The 25,851-nt window shown below is 37.0% G+C and overlaps 1 long non-coding RNA gene across 1 annotated transcript in view; it reads left to right on the top strand.

Annotated features, from left to right (window-relative positions):
* LOC110831525 (uncharacterized) overlaps positions 1-25,851 on the top strand; it is a 411,921-nt gene that overhangs the window by 115,155 nt on the left and 270,915 nt on the right. The window contains exon 2 of the long non-coding RNA XR_015534671.1: positions 2,521-2,566. This is a non-coding gene — a long non-coding RNA (uncharacterized LOC110831525). The remainder of the gene's footprint in view (positions 1-2,520; positions 2,567-25,851) is intronic.

Here is a 25,851-nt window from a genome sequence, read left to right as displayed (position 1 = left end):
ATATATTTATTTGTACAGTCTATACACAAACGTTTGAAGTTTAATGGTGTTGTAAAAATTATATAATATTAAAACATTTGTTGTATAAAATATTATATTAGCGCTCTTAATCGTAAATACGACACCATTAAACTTCAAACGTTTGTGTATAGACTGTACAAATAAATATATTTAATCAAACACAAACATGACGAATATAAGATACAAATAGATTTAATTAAGTAGAGAGACAATTTGTTGCTGAATTTTAAGTGCCCAAAATCAACACATTATTTTATATAAATTTAATTGGCATTAATTGTGTACATATTTTATTTTGTACGTGTAATTTTGGAATGACTGTTTTTTTTTTTTAATTTTTGGTTTTGTATGACCGAGTAATCTTTGATTTTGTCACAAGTTGGCTCTGAAGTAGGAAGTTTGACAGGCTTTTGTGTGCTCTTAATATGAATGGCGAAAAATGCAATTGATACCACTGAGTGCTATAGTTCGCGTGGAATACTGAGGATGAAAATCATTCACTGTGCTCGTTTGTATTGCAGTAGGCTGTGGGCAGAGACGTTCCAATCGGTGGATGGTTAAGCACAACTTCGCTGATTGAGTGATGCAGGCTTGTGAAAGGGGTCGGGGGAAGGGGGGGGGAGCCCTCTGTGTGAATGGCAGCGACAGAATTGCTGTAATTTGGAATGGAAATTATGACACGACCCGTTTGAAATTAGATATCAAATGCTGAATGATGATTTTCAGTCAAATTGTCACAATTACCTCCTTACCCTTTTGTGTTCAGTTCATGGAAGGAATTAAAAAATGGAAACTTGTGTTTTCGTCCTTTTATAAAAAAAACTAAAGCTTTGTATAGAAACCAAAAATTTGACTTCTCTTGGAATAAATATCAGCGGTCCTTTATCCCGGACCAATTAAATGCACTTCATATTTCCAAAGCATGTTTTTAAGCTTAATTGTTTATTACCAATTCCATATCTGTATATCAAGTGTTTCCTTTCAAAATCCTTTATGAATTTCTTGTTTCCACTAGTTCGTAATTACTAGAAAAATTATCCATTGTTTATATTCATCCACATTTTATTTAACCACGTATAGCATATTTAATGCAACATATAATAAAATGAAGATCATTTTAATTATGATAAATTAAATTAATTTAAATATAAGCACATATGTAAAGGCCGATGTTTGAACAGAAAAAGAAATGTCAAGTCAGTATTACGAAAAACGAATAATATAAGAGAAAATTATAAGGGCATCTAATCACGTGCATGAGAACATATTTTTAAATTTGGCGTTGCTTTGTTGTTACCTTTTCTGTTTTGCACTTTTTATGCCCAATTTATTACACGTACGCTAAAAGAAGTTTTTGTTGTTTTGTATCGAATACACATAATTAATAAGCAACTTAAACGCCCTATCATAATATTTATATCAGCTCAGTTAATATACTTACTAGACTGTATTCTTTACTACCGGGGTTCGAATCCCGGATTCACATAATATTTTATTTTGTCTTCAACGTGAAAAGAGTTTTCTGGCTCCTAGCCTCCTGTCCAATGGACCATGTAGAGTTTTTGTCCAAAAATGACGCATTCTCCATTATAATGCATCAGTTTGTGACAGTATTGGATACAGAATGATAAGTGTTCTCGCATTACGTATTAACTGTTTTGTTGATAGTCGTCGTTGACGTATGATCCAATTACCTTACACTTTAAATTTTAATTAATTTTGTTACAGATCGTAATATAGTACGGTAGTGAAGAAAATGCGACATTCTTTCTAAAATAAATCATTCGAAAGACTTTATTAGCAAATTCTTGACATTCTCGCTCGTAGATCTGAAATTCTTACTATTCCTTTATACGTCAGTGGTGTCAGCTCTCTCGGCACCTTCTTTATAACGAGGATCCGCTAAATTTGCATCATGGCCGAACAATCAGACATAACCATTCTAGTGTGAAAGCGGGGTAGAAAGAAATTGTCCCACCCAGAATGATAAGAGCGGAGAAGACGAAATAGAGAACAGAGAAGTATTCAGGGGCGACAATGCTGTAGTTTGGTACGCAATGTCATGCACTGGGTTATAGCAGTTTCAGACACAATTTGATCGATTTTTTTTACGATCGTGTATAGAACTTCATAACTGTTAGAGAATAAAAACTGCACTGGAAGTTTAAACTCGACGTTTAATAGGCCCGTATGTCTTATAACAGAACGTTTTATGTCCAAGGATGGAAATGAACTCACCCAATCTATTTTCTACTATCTACTTTGAGTAATGGGTATGTAAGTAACAACAGTGAATGTTTTTAGCTAAGATATTTCTGGGTTGTAGAGCCCTGTAGTCTGGTAGACGTTTACTAACGTTTCAGACGTCCTTGTTGTCTCCATCATCAGTCGATAAACGTCCACCAGAGTACACGGCGAAACAAACCGGAAGACTGCCATATTCGTTGTTATAAATGTTCATGTTATTAACCCTGATGTTTTATTTCTTTCTTACCGTAGGTGCAAACACCCTGTAGCAGAGTTTAATCACACATTACAAAGTCAGGTACGATATTATATGCTTATATTTAATTAGTTATTTACCTTTATCGAGAAATATTTCAACTAAAAATTGTTGATGATTAATCATGGTAAAACTTTTTCATGTATATTACTAGTATCTTGTTCAACGAGCAGGTTTTTTTTAGGTAAAGGACAAAATGTAATTTTAGCATCATGTCAAGTGGGGCTTAGGCTTATATTATAAGCTAGCCGATATGAGCCCAAATTAAATTCCCATTCCACTCTCTGTAGGACCCCAACATCAGACGTAATCGATACTATACTTGTTTCGAGATAAAACACGTATTGAAGCAGGTACGGACTACGTGTTTTGAGTCTCTTTTATGGGTTTTGCGCTGTGCAATTACGTGATTCACTTGCGTCAATAATCAGCAACTCTTTCGTACGATTCTCACTGTAAACAGCGACTATTTCATAAACGGCATTGAACAGTTTGTCTCTGTGACGGTGAAGTGATGTGTTTTCTTTGCGGTACGGACTGTATTCTTAAATATTATTTAGACGTGGTATGTTTATCAAGTCTGTAATTTGTTTGGGCTTAAAAACGTTATGAGTATTAGATATGTGAAGTAAGTATGCTCATTATTATTCACCATGATTTCATTTGATTGACACTTATATTCAGCGTATTACATGCTAGCAGAATGTAGTTGTCGGACATCCCAAGGAAAGTGTAAGGTGTCCCTTGCCAGAAATCGTGGTACATTTAGAATTCCATTGGAAAACCGTATCATGTTTTATCAGTGACCCCTTTGTAGGGATAAGTAGCTATGCTAAGTATGAGTTTGTACGTAGCAACCCTGCAATTACACGAACGAAACTGCTGTTTGAGAACTTTCACTTCATAGGTTTTTGCCTTGTATTGTCATTCTACTTTCCTCTCAAAGTCCTCTCCGTCTTGGCTTCAGTTGCCTTTAAGAAAAACCAGAATTGAGGAAGTTGTTCTCTAGGAATCACTCGCTAAGTGCTATGACCTCGTCTGTGATATCTTTGCAACAGATTTTGTTGCTCATTTTATTAAATTAGATCATGTGTGTGTGTGTGTGTGCATATTCTTTTAGATTTTTACTCTTCAGATGACGATGGTGAAAGTTACGGACGTTTCAGATGAGCTTGCGTTTTCGATTATCAGGGCGATGATGATGGAGGTGAAACGCAACTCTGAAACGTCGGTCAACTTCTACCAGACTACACTGCGCTATAACCCAGTAGACAGTCACCATTCTCGCCGCCCTGAGAACCTGAAAGCTCACCACTCCACGTTCGATCTCCTGTCGAAAATGAGGTTTATACTTGCATGTTTTAAACTGACCTACGTTCCACAAAACTGAATATAAAGTCCCCATTTTTTGGGGGCGTCTTTACGCTTCCGAAGAACACATTTTGGGTTCTTTGATGTCCGTCTGTCTTGTCTTAAATCACAATGTTAAAACAATCATTTTGGAACACGCTGTTGCAACAACGCCCTCGGACGCCTTTGTTGCATTTAATATGTCCCCGACTACCCTGATGACGTCATTGCCCGTGATGTGACGTTAAGAACATTTTAGTGTACTCCAAAGAGTACACATCTCCATTCTTGTTTTTGAGACAGTTCTCCACAGACATGGAATAACGCTGGCAGTACCAGTTCTTCGCAAATTTTGTAATGTCGCAAACTTCATATTAACATTTTTTGTAGTACAACGCGGATACTAATTTCTTTTCCAGTGCTGATTGTTCTTGGACAGCGCCCAGCGTTCTGTTCCTCTCGTTTTTGGGACCTATTTTACAAATAATTTAGCTAATAATAGCCTTTTTCCCGTGGAGGGACACAGGTCAGAATTTCTGAAGGCTTTTATTTTGATTCACGAGTGTGCATGTGATTAAAAAGAGAAATCACATAAATCGAGCTTCAATTGAACGAAATGTGGTTAGGAGATTAACTCCATAACGGGTTTAATGGGACAAAGGCAGAAAATGATTTAATATCCATCTGTTTAATAAAGTATTGTTGGAAAAGGAAATTGTGAATTTTTATCAATTATCTGGACGTCTGCCAAAGGGCTCTGAAGGGAAGTTCAGCCCTCAGAATTACGGACTGAAAACTCTCTCGTAATTAAACCTCAGGCCGAACGGAAATTGTTAACCGCATCACTCCCAAGACGGAAATTGCATTTATGGCTACGGCGAAGAAACGTTTTGCGCTCGCGAAATACAATTTAATTAGCGGTAATTTTATTATGAAGTGAAGCGAGAGACTGCCATGTAAATTGACAATTACGGTACAATAATTTTAGTCACTAATATTTAAAACAGTGGGTTTTTTTTTGAGTTTATATTCCTTTGCGTTGTTTAAAAATTACAAGACGGATTTGTATTCCAGACATACGTTGTTCGAATGCCGACCGACACATTTTTCTCACTGAAACGTCTGGTTGATTTCCTGTCAACCCTTGCTAATTTTGTGATAACTACTTCAGATGTAGATGACTGCCTTCCGTCATGGAGGCAGTAAGTACCTCTAAAACGTCGGTTAATTTATACCAGACTACACGACGTACTTGCTGTAGTGAGAACTTCAAATCCTACTCTGTCAGATGGGCGAAGAGGATAGTTTATATACCACCTTTAATAATGATACTTGTATCTTACGCTGGCCTTGTAATCCTGGGGTCGCGGGTTCGATTCCCGGCGGTGCCCGAATTTATAACTTGTGATGGGCAAGGCCGTGGTCTAGGCAACACGGAGTTTTCCTCCGGGGGCTTCCCCGGTTTCTCCGTGGCATCCCAACAATTACTCCATTCACACACAGAAGAAGGCAATGGCAAACCACTTCTGGATCATCTGCCAAGAACGTATATGAACAGGTCCCAGTCCGAGGAAAGGATGGAAGGATCCTGTTCATATGGACCTGTCGTCAGACAGAACACTAAATAAAAAATAAAAATAAAAAATCTTATTTAACGCTGGATATTTATGTACCTTCTTGCTCAGTAAAGTGACAAGCCACCAGGGCGTGGATCTTAGTTCAGGAACGGACAGTGACTTTTTCCTTCGATGTTGCGTCCGGACCGGCTCTGGGATTCAACTAACCTTCAATCAAATTAATATTTGTGGCTTTCCCAGGGGTTAAAATGGACAGAGGTAGAAGCTGACCACTTAACTTCATATTAAGAGTTAAGGTTAAGAAATTGTGGTGTATTTGTATTTATTACGTCATAAATATTGATAGCGTAGTGTTTATAAAATAATGTCTGGGACAACATTAATATTTTAACTTTGTGCTCACTGATGGTTGCAGTTTTTCTGAATCAAAAACCGAGTTCGCTGTTAACAGGTCTTTGTCGTAGTCCAAATTCGTGGCGTCGTCTTAGGACACTTATGTTTCAAAGTGAAGCAGGCCGTTCTTTCCTTACGCCTTCCTATTTTTGCTCACGCTAGGGAAATCTCTGTCTTGAGGTTATGCAGCTAGTAGCAGCGAGTAAAAACATTTTCCGAGTAAAATATGTGAGGAGTACATAAATTATAAATGGAACACGTCTATGTATCGGTTTTATTTTATTAATGTGTTGTTAGTTGAAGCCCTTGGGTACACTTTATCCTGTCGTGAGAAGAAAATATTTTCCCTTTAAATTTTAAGGGTATTAACTCACAGGGGTGTCAAGCGACTGGATAGTTGAGGAACACTTCTGCTCCTAATGTGTGATTTGTTATTTAATAATTTGGCAGATGCGTCGAAAATTCTTACAGTGATGCCTCTTACAAACCACAGAGCCTGAATTTCCACTGTGCATGTAATTCTATCCCACCCATTTGTCATGACAGCGCTTGCTTTGTTTAAATAGTCTCTTCTCTCCCCGATTAATTACGCCACAGTGTAACAGCTAGCTTCTTTTCCGGACTCTAAAAATGGCGAACTTTGTCTTCTGATTTTGTCTCTGATTCTTTCTTCATAATTGCCCTTCTCATTTAAACACCAATTTTCGACCTCATTGTTTAATCATATTCTTTCTCTTTTCTCTATCTTTCTTCTTACACGCTTTTTACAGTATTTCTCATCTCTGAGAAAACTTGAACCAAAACGTATGATTTGTTTCGACTCTTTCGATTCCATTTTATTTTACACAGTGACTTTCGTTAATTTTTTAATTATCGCCACGACATTTCTTTATAATTGGTTATTATAAATTCCACGTTATGAAAATATAGTTCCTTACTTCTTATTATTTTTTAAAAAAAAAAATATGACGAAATTAAAAGTTACATAAATGCGGGAGTCTGCGTAAACCCACATTTATTTACAATTGCTGAATATCTCGGGCCTCAGCTATCACAGCTGATTATGTAATCTTAACATTTAAGATTTTATGTATTCATATCGCAGTGGCATATTATTAATTAATCATAAATGCTACTGAAATCAGTTTTGTATCTTCAAAGTACACGTTAAGGAGGCGGTTGGGGAGAGAGCAGTTACAATTTCTGCTTATTCTCCACCTTGACACTGGATTGGGGGTATAGTCAGCGTCAACATATTCAGTTAGGTTAGCAGACCTGATTTTTATTATATATTATTATGTGTTAGACACCGACAAAAACTTAAAGATTAAATATTTCGCGAAAGGCAACTCTAGAGAGTATCCAATTAATAAAAACAATCGAATCAAAGAATTAGGGGAAACACGGGATTGTTAAGTATTTGAAGTTCATTGATATATATGTGTGTACCATTATAACATTTAATATCCCTGAATTTTTCCACAGAATTTATATATCGGTTTGATATAATTCTCATTTTAAATAGCGATTACTTCCATAAGCAGTTTTAACCAGTTTATCTTTGTAATAATTAAGTGTGGTGTTTTGTTCAAGGTAAGGAATAAATATTTTAAATGTTATTAAGGCGAAATTCGGCTTTGACAGATAAAGGAAGTTAGTTTTCCAAATTGCACTATTCGTATTATCCTACCTGCGCCCCATATTTGACCACATCCATTAGAATTTTCTAGTATTTCATCTTTATACTACGTAAAATTTTTAACATGAATATCCACGCCCTTTAGCCGCCACACGCTGTAAATTGGTATGTGTTTTGAAATCACGTTATTTTTATACGACTTCATAAAAATGCTGTATTATTTGCATAGGATATACTCTGTCGGGATATTATTTGCGAACATCAGTTGTTACAGCTCATGTTCATTTGCAAATTATATGAATATGCTGCCTACTTTCTGGTAGACGACTTTGTAATTTTGCATTTTCTCTTCTGCGAAGATGCGTTGGACGTATAACTAAGTCTCCTGAAATAAAATGTTGTTTTCAACATAGAGGCTTTTGTCTTGTGTGACTCTCAAGGGGAATGAAGCGTGTTCTTGTTAGATGTATACACTTCACGATACCAGAAGTTTAGATTTGTTCTTGAAATGAAAGTGTTTCTTTGGCGTAACTTAGGCCAAGTTTGTGCAATATCGGTGTTAGATTCTTCCTGTCGTTAATTCAAAATTGGAAGGCCGTTGAAGGGAACGTAAGGTCTTGAAGAACAAGCCAGAGATTTTTCCAAGTGTTTGCATTTTTGAAGGGAGAAGCAGTTCAACATTCGATATCGTTAATTATGTATCGCTCAGCGCTGCCACATTACATCTTAAGTGAAATATAACAAATTAACTTTTAGATTAAAATAGTTAATTTCTCTCACAATGTTACTTATTTACGTGACAAGAACTTAACAGAAGAAGAGAAGAAGTTACCTTCTGCATGTCTCTATTGAAATACGTCCTGATTTGAACATTTTCATTCACATTTTTTATTTGCTAAGCTGTATTAGCGCTGTAACATGTGTAATCCTGTATTATCTATTATTAATTCTTGCCAGGATGCTGGCACGTAAGGATATTTTTGACGTCATTGTGTTTTGTTTTATAAGACGATCCTAAGTTCGGCTGTTTTCTGTTCGCACATAGAATTACTTGTGATGTATGTCCTCTTTCATCTGGACGTCGCCTCATATGAAGACGTATTGAGCTGCAAATCATGACGAGAATAGTCATGATTTTTGCTTCTCTGCTTGTGTCACCGAGAGTTGGCTCGGATGTGAAAGATGTCTGGAATTCAGTTCTTTAGAAAATGGAAAGATAGATTTGTTTGAATTGACAGCTCCAAGTGAAATCTGAACTATACCAATGATATACTTTTCAACTGAAAATACAGAATGTCTTAGAAAGTTATTGCTATTCCTACTTCAAAGAAGTTCTACAGTGTGAGAAGTAACGTACCTTCTGTGATTTTAAATACACGGAGCAGAGTTTTTATTCACGAGCTGATAGTCGGTTAGATGGTCAAGTAATTTCCTGCCTTTCATGTTTCTTGTCATTCATAAATCTGAGCAACGCGATATGAATTCTCTAGAACATTTATATGCCTTTGAATCTTGATTTAGTGACAGTATTACTTCCATTAATCTGCATTTAAGAGCTCACGGTCTAGTCTTCGAAATATATTGTCATCATATTAAAATTAAAATCGAAATGAAAGCAGACAGAAGTCATTGTTTCCAGGAGTACAACTAAATGTCGAAAAGTTTTAAAAACGTGATAGGAAATTTCCTTAGAAATGTTAAGGTTCAGAGGTTTATAGCCCCATTACAGCAATAGAAATTTGGGGCTCCACTCTTTGAATACTTCAAGGTCAATTGGAATATTAAAATGTTCAGATGCTTCAAAAATTATTTACTGTAGACAGAGTTGTTCTAAATAGAAAAACGTCTTCTTGTTGATAAACTTTAAGCATCGTTTAGTGTGTTTAAAAGGAAGGCGTTCTGTTTTCTGTGACTTCTCATGGCACCAATATTCTAGACGCCATATCCTTTATATGAAGGCGCCTTGATACTTAGTGAGTGGTTTTCTGAGAAAACGTGAAAGTTGCGTCTGCTCATTTCGGGCAAGCGACATTACCTGGAATTTCGTCTGACGTTAAAATAAGGTAGCATTAGTGTAACAATTTATACCATTACTTTGATCGCATCTCTCTCTGACTCTCTCCCTCACCCAGCAGCTCTATTATATGGTACTGGCTTTCACTTAACTAACTATATGGCTTACGGAACCTGAAGGTTCATCACCGAATTAACCAAAGCCCTCCACCGGTCCCCATCCTAGACCACATGAGTCCGTTTGGTTCCGAGACTTTTTGGTTATGTTTTTCGTAAGAAGGTTGTTAGTCTCACGCCCAACTCCCAAGCTGGAGGACCACCCCTCGTCGGCTGTCCGCGACTGCTTATTTACTATATTCGCGGCTAACCTCCATAACTGGAGGCTGTTACTGCATCGGTAACCCGAGGATGCGTCATGCCGTGGTGGCAGGGACCCACTTAAATTGGTCAGTGGCTTTTACATACTTTTCTGATTCCGCTTGGGCAAGCGACTAAGTCATTCCATATGCCCACTATATTGAGCTGTCGCGAAACATTACTTCCTCAAGCCTCAGCCTCTACAGAACTGCAGGAAACATATATGAGGACATTTTTAGATTCTCGCTTAGTTTGAAAGTGTTTTCTTCTCGAGAAGATTCGGTAGACTACAAAGTGGCAAAGAATTTTTTGAAAACCAAACGATTTAGCTGTCTTATATCTGTGTTAATTACGTAACTACGTGGACCAGAGTCTTTCTTAAGGAGGTGATAGTATGCTGAACAAGGCAAGACATTTTATGGAACCTGAAGATTCATTACCATGTTCACAAGAGCTTAACACAAGTCTTTCTAATGACCCACATGAATCCAATTCACATTCTCTTATCCCATTTACCAAATCCTTCTTTTTTGTATCATCCTCCCGTCTACAGCTACGTATTCCGAGTAGCCCACTAAGGGATATTAGCATTCCATTTCGTGTGTGACGAACCAATTTAGGCAATTTCAAAAGGTCCAGTTCACCTTTGTGTGAACTGAGAGCATGTCGAAAATTTAGTGCGTGCTCCCGAATACAAATACTAATCGAAATCCTTCCCGCATTTTTACGCATGAAGCAAACGGATTTGTACACAGACAGAAACGTCTTCCTCAAAATTCTTGATTTCAGGATTTCGCTTAATGCAATTCGTTCCAAGGCCTCTTCAACTGGATATGGCCAAGGTTAAATATTTTGTTTTTTTTTGTTATAAATCTGAGTTTGGGCTGAAATGAGTTTGATAGTTCATAAATATCGGTACGAATACTGTACGAGGTGTAGTGTGAATAACTGTAGTTTAATCTTGTCTCTTATTAAAAAATTAACATTAAATTATTGCGAAATAAATCAGTTATCATCATTTGTATAAATAAAGACACTAGAAGCATGTTAAATGACCTTCTGCTGAGATGAACAGGGTGAACGATGCATTCTGCAGTACACAATGTTTGACGTCCATCCTAATGGACTCCAAGAGCGATGCCTCTATAGTAGGCCTATATTCTTCTGAACATTAGGAAAGGGTATTGACTGTCTGAACGTATCCTTTATGGATTTATTTCTAGATGACAACCATCGTAATAAACAAATCGGAGCAAGGCAAACACAGACTAGATTGCAACTGAAATGAAATAAAATTATACAAAGTTCCATTTTGAATATGTTTTCTTACTTTAGTTCAATAGCTCTGTTATTCAACCTCTCACTAGCTCACTCACTTACTTATTAATTTAAGTTATTATGAACTTTTTCACCGTGTTCATAAAGTCAACGCGTAATGGAAGAGGCAAGAGTTTTTTAAGCCACGTAATACGCGCTGTAAACTAGTCATGTGACGTTCTGTACTTGTATAGGAAGGTGCAAGGTTTTAATCTGAAGTCTGATAGAACATTACCGACTTTTCAGAGGTTCTTGTTGCAACCTTCATGAGGTCGATGATGAACAGGTGACAGCCATCTTTGTACTCACCACCGTGAGAATGTCAAATCCTAGTGAAATCTGAAGACTAATTTTATGCCTTAAGTGTGTGCGTCAGTCAGTGTATGATGGAAGAAATTTGCGAGATACAACTTGGAAGAGTGTGGGTCGTGACTGCAGCGAGGGAGTCTGATATAGACAGGTGGGAATAAGATGAGATCTTCTCAGCCCGTGACGGTTTCTTGCTAGAAGATGCTCCCGGTTTGTTAAGTTGCGTTCCGCCTCAGGTAAAGTTTCACTAGAGTGAGCCACAAATTCGCTCACATGCCTTCGGTGTTTTGATCGAGATAGAAATTTCCAAGAAAAGTCACGTAAGTAACATTTCGTACCTTCATATTCAATAAAAATACACTTCCTGTTCTTTTAAATATCTGTGATTTGAGGTTCTCACGGCGGTGAGTTCAAGGATTTCTGTCCTCTGGGTTGTATGGCCGTGTAGTCTGGTAGAAGTTACTGACGTTTCAGAGGTCCCTGCTGCCGCCATCATTAGGGTAATGCGTCACGGCGCTACATTCCAGAAGACAGCCATCATCATTTGCATATATTCTTACTAATTCTTGTAGCTGACGGCTTACACACTACTTGAATATACCCGGTATATGAACATTTTGGTTCGTAGCAGGTTTTTTATTTGGAAAAAAACACGTCGATATTGATCTTCTGGGTTGTAATGCCCTGAAGATGGATACAATATGATTCTCCGAAACATAGCGTTATAATCCGAAGATTATTATCAACAACGTCAATGTCGTGGGAACCATTTCGGACTGATGTCAAACTATAAACACATTCAAAATAGATTTGTAGTTATGTTTTGACGTCATGTCTGTGTGCCGATTTTCACATGACTGTGTTCAGTGTTTCTCTGGTCAGTGACGTCATGTAGACGTGAATATGTACAATGTAATGACACGGAAAGCGAGCCCTGTGAAGATCATATTCGTTAGCCGTGAAAGCTTTTAGTCTGGAAATTTAAAATTTATCAGATTGCCCTGTTGTTAATTTACATCTCAAAAGAAGTACACTGTAACAGAAGTCTCTTACCTTTTAACATTTGCCACGTCACATAATGCAATTACATTCACATTCAGTGTAACTTATATAGCACTTCAATCTCATGTTTGTCCGACCTCCATATTCGTATAACTGTGACAGAACTGCATATCGTAGCTCTTAATGACATGGCGTCCGTACGAAATATCATCACAGTACATTTATTCATTCAAACTACATCACGCATGCCATTACAGGCGATTTTTCAATATTAACCTAGTTATGAGATGGTAAAGTTGCGTCATATTGTGATATAATAAGTATTTATTAAATCTTGTCCGTCTAATCACAATAAAATTCTTATTAAATCTAATATTTCGATAAAGAACATCATTTGATATTTTAAATATTTTAAATGTTAATTATTGTGATATTTTAATATTTACTAAGAATTTTATTGTGATTAGACGGAAAAGATTTAATTAATATTAACCTAGTTATTTAAACACCGTGTTTCATATCGACATATGCAGTCTAATGAAGTGGGTATAAAATAATGAATTGTTAATAAGGGCAACAGTGTTGCCTGTTTTATGCAGTATTTAGTGTTTAAATAATCCCAGGAGAAACAGTCGTATTACAGACAACTTTTGAATCATTCCTTCTAAACAAATGTCTGGGTCACACCGCTACATTGATCTAAGAATTCAGTTGTACCCCGAAGAAAACACAACGCCTTCATTTATATAAATTTGTTAAAGCTCTTCAGAGAAATAATCCCTTATCATTATTTATTCATAAATATATTTTTTTAGGGGGGAATTTTAGAGTAATTGAATGTTAAAACAGGTGGTATATATAGTTACCAATGTGCATCATTAGGTTTAAATGTAAAATTGCGTGAGCAGATAAATAGATGGACACATTTTCAGTAGGGTACATGTGACGCGTGTTACTTGTGAAGTATATGCAATCAAATGTCAAGGGGCTAGAGTAACAACGTGTCTTGGGGGTTGCTTCGTAATAGGAGGGAAGGACTCGGCAGAAGAACGTACGAAACCGCATCCAGGCAACAGATTTCCTCCCTCTGCCGCGTGTACACGTTACTCTCTGTACGTCGCTTATCATTAATTTGTATCCAGAGGGGAAAAACTTCATTCTAAATCCTGTATGACAGCGCACAATTTCAGAACCGTATAAAGTTGAGGCAGGGAGACAGAAAACCTAACCTAAAAATAGGCGGTTCGAATTAAATTGCGGTTTGTAATTTCAAGAACTTGTTCTGAAAACTTACACGGAGATACGGTTTACCTACGACTGGTGCTGTTTTATTACGTGTGGGTAAATTAACTACGAGCCAAGTTAAGGACTGATTTACCCAAAACACATTACCTATCAAAAGTAAAACAAGATCTACTCTGTAAAGCAGGGGTGCCAACCCGCGGCCCGCGGGCCGCATGTGGCCCGCCTTGAACATTTTTCCGGCCCGCGAGATTCATCACACTTTTACAAAATATATTTATTTTATAATGGCCAAAGTAGTGAAAACCAATGTTTTAAAAAAATACATTATTTGTGCATCCATATATTCAAAAATTATATTTATATATTTTTTATATTTAATTTTTAGTGCTATATATTTCTTTACAATGTACGCTTAGTATCATTATTATTATATTATCTATGTTTACATGTAAGAATAATAGTAAACACAATAATAATAACTCATTATGTTTCAATTTTTCACTCCAAAAAAATGTTTATAGTGTATCTAAATCTAATATGGGGATATATAATTTTATATGTGACCCGCGGAGTTATGATGCATTTCCAAAGTGTCCCGAAAAATCATTTGGGTTGGCCACCCCTGCTGTAAAGCATAGTCAGCCGGTCAAGAAGCTTCCGCTTTTATTGGCATCATAAGGTACATTACCCTGTTAACAAAGGCAGTAATTTCTTATCCTGAATCAGTCTAACTCGTTACACGTTCGTTTAATATTCGTATTAAGACCTGTTTTGATTATTTTCCTCCATCTACGTCTAGATCTCTGTAATGCTCATTTTCTTCAAGTTTTACGACTAGAATTTTCTGTACGTTTTTGTTCATTCATGCGTGCTGCATGTCCCAACAATCTCATCTTACTTTATTCGCTGGTATTAATAATATTTGTTGAAGAGTAAAAACGAAACACAACCAAACGTTAAACTGTCACATGACAAACGTGTGTGAAACCAGCCCATAGATCACGCGTAAATGCGGATATATTTGTTATCAAATCTGTGAGGATGCCATATAGATTTCTCGTCATTCTTCGACGGGTAATTGTGTTGTAAATATAAATAAAATATAAATCTAAAATATGATAATTTAGCATTTTTCCATGTCCGTCTTCACGATAGTATAAGACGAGGCCGTCTTGTGTATGATTGATTACAACTTAACAATATTGATAGACTTTCGTTGAGTAACATACAAAGTGAAAAATATTTCCCTTAAAAAGAACGATCCGACTTAATAAATGATAAATTCGATTAACCGAGGGCAGGGTTGGAAAGGTGGCTCAGTAATTCAATATCCTGAGAGCAAGGAACTGGTGTCGTCACGAAGGCGGTGGAGATGAAAACTGACGTGGACCACTGCTTATCCTCAGTCTGCTGTGTCTGCTGTCTGCTATTTTCCTCGCCATGTCAGATCAGATTGGACATGCGACACTGGGTTTCCATTTCGCGTCCAATCAAATTAGCCGTCTCATACCCCCAGGGAAACTTCTATTGAGAACTATTGCTTAATAATGATACCAGCATTCTAGTCTTATTGTATAAATGGCATACTTTTATTATTGTTAGTGTTCTAGAATGTCCTGGTTACAGCGTCGTCGTACAAAGGATGTAGCCTGTTGGAATGTCATTTCATACAGAATACCCGGAGGTTTATCGCCAGTATCTCAGGAGAAAAGAGGCCACCGTGTAAGTAGGTCGTTGACCCATTTCTGACTCAGGAGAAATTTTCATTATCGTCTATAACGTCCCTGGTTATTTGACAGCTTCTAGTAACGAAAGGATGTGATATCATATAAGTTGTATAAATTTATAACTGTGGTCCTAGGATATTTTGTGCTGTGCTGACGACGAGACAGCAGTGAGCACAGATCAGATTTTACGGTCTGCTAGCAACCAGGCGGCAGGAAGGGATCAGAAAGGGGAGAATGAGCGTAATGAAGAATACAGAACAGATTGTAAAATTGTTCAGTGTACACTTGACGTCGGTGGTCTAGCGGTTAGAACGCTGGCCTTGTAATCCTGGGGTCCCGGGTTCGATTCCCTGCGGTGCCCGAATTTATAACTTGTGTTGGGCAAGGCCGTGGTCTAGGCAACACGGAGTTTTCCTCCGGGGGCTTCCCCGGTTTCTCCGTGGCATCCCAACAATTACTCCATTCACACACAGAAGAAGGCAATGGCAAACCACTTCTGGATCATCTGCCAAGAACGTATATGAACAGGTCCCAGTCCGAGAAAAGGATGGAAGGATCCTGTTCATATGGACCTGTCGTCAGACAGAACACTAAATAATAATACACTTGACGTTAGCGCTCAGTAGAAGGAATTAGAAATGACTTGCTAATATTTAGTATTATTATTATTGCTTTTTCAAACACTATGGAAGAACTAACCGAAGTTTCAACTCCTCAGATACCAAAGCTCACTGTTGTTCACCATCCCCGGCCATATTCTACACAGCAGACACCGACAAAACAAATCTTCCTACATCCACCATCTTGTTGTCCTCCAATCTCCTTAATCTTCCAGATGGACGTTTCGACAGAGGTTTCTGCATCAAATTTCGGTATGAATATCTTATCTCTAAAATCCTAGAAATATGACTAGCCCATCGTATATATATACCTAGATGTCAAAATAATAATTTATTTAAACAAATTTCGTCTCCGAATTTTATTATGAATATCATAAATATTTATTGTTGTTTTCAGTCACTAAAGTTTCTGAACAATCTGAAATGATATATGCAATTGTACATTGACTCTTTCCTGATCTTAGCTTTATGCTGTGTTCCTATATATTCAATTACATCGGTATTTACTTTGAATTAAATTTATTTGTTGGATTTAATGATAATTTATGCTTTAATCTTCTTTAGTGCAAATTCACATAAATAATTTCCCCACTCTTCACGTCTTTGTAAGAAAATTGTGGCTTGCAGAAGAGAAACTTGAGTTTTAACAAACGCTTCCAATTGGCTCCTTGGCTCAGTAGTTGTTTTCGTGGTGAAACCTGGCTGTTAATTTTTATTAAAATCGATAGATATCTAGGGTACCATAAGAAGGAACCATTTTGACAACAAAATTGGCTTTTGAATGTTAGACTGTTGTGGGCTGTTTGCTTTGCTGTCTGGGAGGTCGAAAATTCTTAGCCCAGTCTATGTAATATGTTTGTAACCAAGCACTTAATGCAAGTAAATATTCCACCAACAAGACGCTTATTCTGAAAAGATAGAGAAGTATTTTACATTTTTTTCTTTTCGTTTTTCCGTCTTTCGCGAGAGTAAAGAAAGTTTGCGGAAAACAGGAGTGTCCAAATATTTGTACATTTGACCACCTGATGGTAAAAGAATGTGGTCGAATTATGTAGTCGATCATATTAATTACTAATAATTTATCTAAAAGTGTGGTGTTTGACGACCTCTATAATCTGTTTTGTTATGTGGTTTCAGGAAGTTACATTTCTCAAAACAAATTTGATGGAATATAAATGGATTTTATGTGAGTTGCTAATAATATACAGGGATGTCCATCCGCGTTATTATTACTAAGGTCTGGACGTTCTTTTAACAAACATTCTCAGAATGATGGCGAAATTCCATGGCTTTGGAATAACTTCATATATTGTATATTACATAAATGTTTACCCCTTTAAAGGTCTGTGGTACCTATATGTACCACCTACTTTAATAATGAGTAACTCTGAATTTATCCACAGAGTGTGTTTGATTATTTCTTTTGAACAGCATTAACCAATTAATCTTTGAAAAGGCGAACAATTGTGTTTTCTTTGCGGTAAGAACTGAATTTTTATATTCTATGTTGACGGGCTTTGTGTCTCAAAGAGAATAACAGGATAATTTCTGGAGGGAGATCTACATTTATTATGACGCAGCGAAATGTTTCCAGTTCATGAAAGGAGGAATTCTGGAATATTCGGGATAAGATGTTAAAGGATTATGAACTTAACAGGGACGAGGAATGTTGTAAAATCGTTTATGCGATGAGATGAAGCAGTGTTTGCCATGTCTTGTACGCAGGAAGTGTTGATTATGATTTCGTGTTTTATCGCGTTTAAGCGTAATACACATTGTAATCGCATTCTCTTTTAGAATCCTCTTTCATGCGCAAGCCGCCTTGGAGTTAAAATTAAAGCTATAAATCGCTTCAGATGATGATTATAAGGATTATGTTTATGTTAAATAATGTACTGAGATTTTGTCCGCCTTACCTCGGTTTATTGAACGTCTTTCTCAAATGCTTATTTTATTTCATTTGATTTGCGGGCGATAAATTCTGAATATTGTGGAGGTAAGTAGTCATGTTTTAAGCTGATATCCATTAATTCGCTTTGATGGGCAAAGGATTGTTTTTCTTATTTGACAGAGCTATTTAAATTTCATAAGTCATTTCCTGGGGTCTCGGGTTCGATTCCCGGCGGTGCCCGAATTTATAACTTGTGTTGGGCAAGGCCGTGGTCTAGGCAACACGGAGTTTTCCTCCGTGGCATCCCAACAATTACTCCATTCACACACAGAAGAAGGCAATGGCAAACCACTTCTGGATCATCTGCCAAGAACGTATATGAACAGGTCCCAGTCCGAGAAAAGGATGGAAGGATCCTGTTCATATGGACCTGTCGTCAGACAGAACACTAAATAAATAATAAGATGAGGTGGTCTAGCGGTTAGAACGCAGGCCTTGTAATCCTGGGGTCTCGGGTTCGATTCCCGGCGGTGCCCGAATTTATAACTTGTGTTGGGCAAGGCCGTGGTCTAGGCAAAACGGAGTTTTCCTCCGTGGCATCCCAACAATTACTCCATTCACACACAGAAGAAGGCAATGGCAAACCACTTCTGGATCATCTGCCAAGAACGTATATGAACAGGTCCCAGTCCGAGAAAAGGATGGAAGGATCCTGTTCATATGGACCTGTCGGCAGACAGAACACTAAATAAATAAATAAATAAAAGGCATGCAGCGCAGAATGATGTCAAATTTCAGACCTCACGGCGGTGAGTCTGAAGATGGCCGTCTTCTGGGTTGTTGCGCCGTGTAGTCTGGTAGAAGTTTATCGACGTTTCAGAGGCACTTTCTGCCTTCATCATCAGGGCGATGTGCAGACTACACGTCGCTAATCGATGGCTGTGTCATTTTAATTTAAATTCTTGTTGCTTGCTAAGTATCCCCTTTTCCTAACACGTATCACTACTTACTTTAATGACTGCTGAGTATGTTATTTTTTTAAAGCAATTGGAACCGAAAGTACATTTGAATTTTTCAATTTATCGCCTCTCCTTTGATCATTACACAGTGATATGAGTGCAAGTGAACTTTGTAAGTCTGTTAGAGCACACGGTTGAAATAAGCTGGTGTCTGGGCACTGGAAATGAGCGTATCCCACTTAAGCTGTTTATCAGCCAGTGAAAAATATCCAAAGGCTGCAGCTGGCACCGTGGAGCATTATATTCTATAACTTTACTGTACCCGGGACCTAATCGTGAGTTTCGCCTACGTCGCTCACTTGTGGGTGGAAGGAAAACAAACAAATGATCGACATTTTAAGTGAGACAGCGAGCTGTAAAGTATTGCAACTGTTAAATAATGTTTATAATATGGGCAGTTTATAATTCCTTATCAGTTAACCCCTCCTCCTCACGCTAATCCCTTTGATTTGCCTTTTACTTTCAACGGAAATAGAACGCACAAATTTGCTCCGACCACTGTATCAGAAAATAATAAACGTCTCGTGTTATAAAGCACATTTGTAATGAAGAGAAAGATGGAGAAGTTTGGGATAAAAGTAAGGACACGCATGATAATTAGGTGGTATATATTTTGCGTAAAGAACGCCTGGAAACTGCTTCCAACGTTACGACTCAACCTGCAAAGAGACGATTTCTATGATCATGTTACGGGAATGAAGTGTCGTTTGTTTCATCGTTAAAAAGAGGGAGGAGTCACATGGATTTTAAAAGGAAGTGCCACTTTTGAATTATGGGGCAGTGAAACAAAGAATATAAATATGGCTTATAGATTGTGTATATGTATCAAGAAAAGGAGTTGGGATACATAGATCATTTTTTCTTTTTTTGTTTTATAGTACAGTTTTGGTATAGAAGCAACATTTTTAGAGTTACGAAGTTGGGGGCATTCGGGTGGAAACTGAATTTGTAAGTCAAAATATTGGAAGTTCTGCAGTAAAACATTTAAGACAGAAACAGTGGCCTTAAATGTAGTCTAGTGAATGCATATAGATAAATAAAGAAATATATTTCTTAGGGTAAGTACAGGGCAACGGGGAATTTCTCGGTTTATGCAGATCCCCTAGTATTGCCTGTACATGTAGCTAGGAAGACAGGACAAGAAATGCATGCAGAATTTTCGTGACGTAAGCTTTTGAAAAACGATAGGTTAATTACTAAGAAGGATATAGTTAAAAATATTAATAAAAAAGTTTTGATTCTTGCTGGGAATATGTTCAGTAGGAAAGCAGGCTTCATACATATATATATATATATATATATATATATATATATTGAAAAGTCAGGTAGAAGGCGGTAGGTGAACGTCTGAATTGGTTAATTAATATGTGGATAGATGGACGGACATTAAGTTGCAATGAATTTAATAACCATAATTTTAATAGATTCGGTATAAAAGTATTTGTACACCCCTTCGTCTCTATAGAGAACGCAAAGAGAAGTAGTTCTAGCGGATGAATCTTTAAACGCCTTGGATTGTGAATATTTAATGGAGGCTGGTGCCCTTACCGCCGCCATTTTCTCGCTGTGTTGCGGGGCACATACATTCAGGCGCTTCTGAGCTGCATTATACGCAGTCATCCATTCTACGTCTCTTCTTGTGATTCGCCTTATTAAAGCAACCATCACTGTTAGCCACGACGTACGATGCCGGAAAACCATGTTTAAGAAAAATGCTTGAAATGAATAAAACACATTCGTTCATTTGGAAGAAATTTCTGTTTCTAAATTTAGTTTCTGATAAAACCAGACAAACTTTGCGGTGGGGGGGGATACAATCATGTCTAAGCTGATAGGAAAGTGCCCCTTTTTGGGCACCAGATATGAGTATGTGAACACGATAAACAAAGTGTTCAGGATGGCCAATAGCTAAAATATGATTGAAATCCTGTACCTGTATAATAAACCCAATTCATAGCTTCCATTACTTTGTGATGATGATGAAGGCGCCATATTCCTCTGAAACGTTCTCACATTCCCAAAATACTACACGTTTTTCATGTAATTCTTACTGCAAACCAACGATTATTAGCTTAAACAGTAATTATCTGTGATGCAATTATTCTTATGAGGGATGTAAGAATCCAAATGTGATAATTATACGTTCCGTCAAATTTCTTTTTATAACAACAATATTTTGAAACCATCATTAATCTCTTGACATTCAAGAATTCGAACCGATTTGACTGATATTGTAGTATGGTGGCGAAGCGTGTACCACATGAGAGACTTATGAGAGAAGATTAATATTAGCTGAAATGAGACGGACGTGATGCTCCGCTGTTTTGCATCACAAGAGAAATGAATATATATATAATGTCAGTATTGCCACATTTGCCAATAACACGTTTTGTAGGATTCTGCCTATTGAAAAGATTTGTTGATTCCTTTTGGTCCGAGACAGTTCAATTTATTACTCGTGTGTAAATTCACAAAATAGGCCTCTGCTACTAGATTTTTTTATATGGACCCTACAGTTCTGCAGGTCATTCACTCTTATCAGGGTGACGTTCTACGTTTATTTAATAGTAGGTCTCCATCGAACGATGTTATGACTAATGCACAATGAATAGAAAAGGTTTATGAAAAGAAGGACTCGTGCGATAGTAAAAGGTCATGACCCGGAATTTTCACGGCGAAACTGAGAAAAATCATGAAAACCGTCAGACAATACAACTTGGGAAATCTCGAATACGTTGTCTGCTTTTTTGCGACTATCGATATTGGAAGATGATAAGCTGGACAAGGCATGTAGCATGCAGGGAAGAGATGGGAAATGCATATGTAATATACGTCGGTAAGCCTGAGAGACCACTTGGGAGATGTAGGACTGGCAGAACGTTGCGTGGTAAGTGTTCCAAACTACGTCTTTCAAGAAAGCAAGACGAACTAGCGGGAGCCTTTCGCAACCTCATTATAACATCTCGCTTGAATTGGCAATACTTGTTATTTTGATTTCGCGTACCGATTCTGATTTTCAGACTGATCTTACTCAGAACATGATGAATGACTCGCTTTGAAAACAAGACAACGTATTTATCGTCCTTTATTTTTTATTTATTTTTCTACATTTTATCTTCAATATTTGAGATTTACCTTCGACCGTCAATTCCTTACCAACAACACAGAATAAATTTGTGTACTGTTTCGCTCTGTGCCTTTCTGTACGTCACATCTCCTTGTTCCATGCGGCAACTGTCAGCGTGCCAGTGATGGCTGAGCACGGCAAAGGTTTTCAAAAATGCTTTCGCAAGCAAAAGAGGGTATTATATGTATGCAGGATTCCCCCCTCCCAAAAAAAAATATACATGATAATACGGAATATTAAACTTGTTTGTATTCTCTGCATACTACTTTCGGGGACATTCTGTATATATGAAAATAAACGGAGGAAAAGATGTAGTCAGAGGAGGATAATAATCTTTGATTATATAATGTGATTTAAGTAAGGAAAATCTACTTCTTATGGAAGGGACTATTTTGTGCTAGTAAAAATTGATTTTTTATATGAAAAGTTTTCTCAATGTTGCTATAATATTTATTTCCATGTTCAACGGCCATGACTGAATAACTGCGTTTTAAATTGAGCCTTCAGCTGTAAATATGAAACTTCTGTGTGTGTAAATGGAAGACTTGAGAACTACCGGCCATTATCCAGTTAGATATTGAAGAAAAAATGTTATAATGTTATAGTTTATGTGCACAAGAATGGGTGTTTGTTATTTATCATTAAGTTTTGCCTTAGCAGCTCTCTATGAGAATACCATTCGGATATCGACATATTTGATTGTTAATATACCAATTTTTACGATAATTTATTTGAAAAACATGAAATTGGAGGTATTTTAAAAATTCTGATATGAGATGTACGAAGATTGTGAAAATAACTGTTTTAGTAATTTGTAATATCAGCCACAGGGTAATTAAAATATGTTCACGCAATGAACTAATTCCGAACCATTAATTATAAGTTCATGTTCCTCGAAATGAAGGTAAACTTTAAAATCAACTGAAAGTTATCTGAAAATTTATATTTAAATAAAACTTAAAACTAAATTTTAAGCTAGAAAAATGTAAGGGAAACAAAATGTTTTATCTGAATATACACACGACTGTGAAAATCATGCATGATTTCATAAATATGACGATGTAACGACTCTTTGAGTTACACAGGATATCCTAAGAAGGAGAAAATAAATTATACATATATAATATTGACGTATATAATTGTTATGTGTATACATAAAATAGAATTTCATAAAACAAATACTAGGGAACAGGGAACAGAGTAACACATCCAGTACGGAATTGTATTCATATGAAGTGTACAAATTTAATCTTGGTGATGTGATCACTGTGTTCCAATAGATCGATCTTGTACAACTTTTGGATATTTCTCTTCTGGCGAAATAACTTAAAGTTTACGAGAATTTCTTTCTAAAAGTGGAGTAGAAACTTTCTTCAAGCTATTAAGACGGCGTTCCGTGATAGGGTTTTGTAACCGAGTATGCGACTAGAATCGTTCATATACTGCAAAGAAAATTACCATTCTAGTTAGGAATATAAACATTGAGAAAGCTCGAAATACCTCATGCAGACTTACAAACTAACATTCATTTATTCTATCTCTTGGAAACATTTTAATTTTCCTTTACACTCCATTAAAATGACTTTACACCAGTTTCTAATTCTAGTTTTCCGTATGTCTAGTCTAATGACGCTGTAAACAAATCTGTACGAAAGACAAACATTGTTATTTCAACCGTCCTTCTTTTATTATTAATCAAGAATCAACAGAGCTGTTTCTGCTAACTTTAGGGTATGTATATTCATGGAATGGTACAGCTACTACGCTCTAGGGGTGGAATACGATTTCTCTGTTTTCAGTGACAGAAATACGACAAAGTGATATCTGTGAGAGATAAAAGAATATCCAGTCTTTGTATTTTTATCTCTTGATCGAAGTACAAATTAGAGAAGAGACAACAGCTATTTTATCTGACCATAAATAACAAACAAAGCGAAATAAATAAAATAGATTAAGTGTTAGTCATCTGTTTGTTCAACAATTTCTTCTTCGCAGAATTTATCAGATTCCTCATATTAATCTCACATCCTTTCATGACGCAATAGATTTCTCCCCTAAATGTAAGTTCAGCTGAAGTGACATCGAGCAATGTGGTATAGCGGAAAAGCTCTAGACTTCAAATGGGAAGGTACCGGTTTCGATTATCTATTGACGGTCGTATTATTTGTAAATAAAATTATAGAATATACGAGGCGCGTCCTCAAAGTAAGTTCCCCTGGGGCCGTTTACAGAAACAAAACACAATTTCATGGAAATATTTATTGCAACAGATACAGCAAGTGTCCAGCTATTTTTCAACATATTCGCCACCGGAATTGAGACATTTGTCATACCGTGGGACCAACTTTTGAATACCTGTGTCGTAGAAGTCTGCCGCCTGGGATTGGAACCACTGTGTGACAACCATCTCCGCCTCTCTGTCATTCTCAAAACGCTGACGCTGACCGGACAGGAATTTCTTGAGGTGTAGGAAAAGATGGAAATCACTGGGAGCGAGGTCCGGGCTGTAGGGTGGATGATTAAACACCTCCCAGCTGAACTCCTGCAGGAGATTTGCTGTCCGTCGAGCCGTGTGCGGCCTAGCGTTATCACTGACCGCACTTCACAGTCGGCGGGAGCTGGAATAAGAACCTCCATCTTCAACAGCTTCAACGATGCTACTGTGAGAACGCGGGAGGTGCCGTTAGTGCATGCGCCATGCTACGTCATTGCTCTATCACGTACGCACAGTCGCTTCGCGCAATATAAGGTTTGCTAGCTGTGGGACGAGTGGGAAACTTACTTTGGGGACGCGCCTCGTATAACAAAACAAAATTCACTACCAAGATAGTGTCAGGATTATTAGCAACAATAATATACTTAGAATGCCTTCAGTAATATCCACGTAGTGTGCGTCATTGCTTTGTAACGTGAGTATATTTCCACCCCTTCAGTCTGTCTGTAGAAGAATGTAGCGGATTTATCCGTTGCATCGCAGGAACGTGTTTTCTTAATTTCCTCATTTGTAGGTAAGGGAATAGAATGCACGTATGTCCCTCGGGGTTGAATGAAGGCACGTACATGTGTGTGTAATTACTCTCTGAAACAAGGGTGAGGTACAAGTAGACCTTAGTTACTGTTTCGTAGCGTTAGGTTTTTCATGAAAGGGGCGAACTTTGTAAATTGTACTCTTCACCAAATATTAGGAGAAATTGGCGAGACATCTAACACGCGCGGAAGACGAGATTAATGTTTTTTTAAAAATGTTTATTAGAAGAAAGGAAGGGAAGTTACTACTTGAACAAAATTTAAATGAAATGTTGTTAACTTATTCAAATTTTATAATCTTTTCAATAGATCATAAACATAAAATTTTTGCAACTGCTACTTTGACGAAATATATCGTATGAAATTTTTTATCTCTTTAAATTTGCGTTTAAAATTTCACATAAACAGTTGTTTTAAGTCTTTCAGAACCTAAAATGGGGCCAGTCATAAGAAAGTTTTACTCTTTGCAGTGGCACCGACAATTTCATTTGCTGTCTGCATTACTTTTACTCTCCTTAAACATTGTTTGAACAATCCAGAAGCTGAAAGCAGATTCGTTTAGACACATTTTTAATATGAAGGTTTTATTTATCTGAGTAAAGAAACGTCGAGAATCTAAACTGTCTTGTCCAGTTGCGATCTGCTTTCTATTAATTGTCACAGAAACTTAAGGCATAATATTTTTTTAAATTCAAAATAATTTCGGAAGGCGCA

The sequence above is a fragment of the Zootermopsis nevadensis genome, unplaced genomic scaffold, assembly GCF_977971745.1.
Source record: "Zootermopsis nevadensis isolate Lab colony 2312 unplaced genomic scaffold, Znev_1.0 Znev_ptg000011l, whole genome shotgun sequence".
Classification (NCBI taxonomy): domain Eukaryota; kingdom Metazoa; phylum Arthropoda; class Insecta; order Blattodea; family Termopsidae; genus Zootermopsis; species Zootermopsis nevadensis.
Note: the sequence above shows the minus strand (reverse complement) of the source record. Positions and strands in the feature narration are given on the sequence as shown.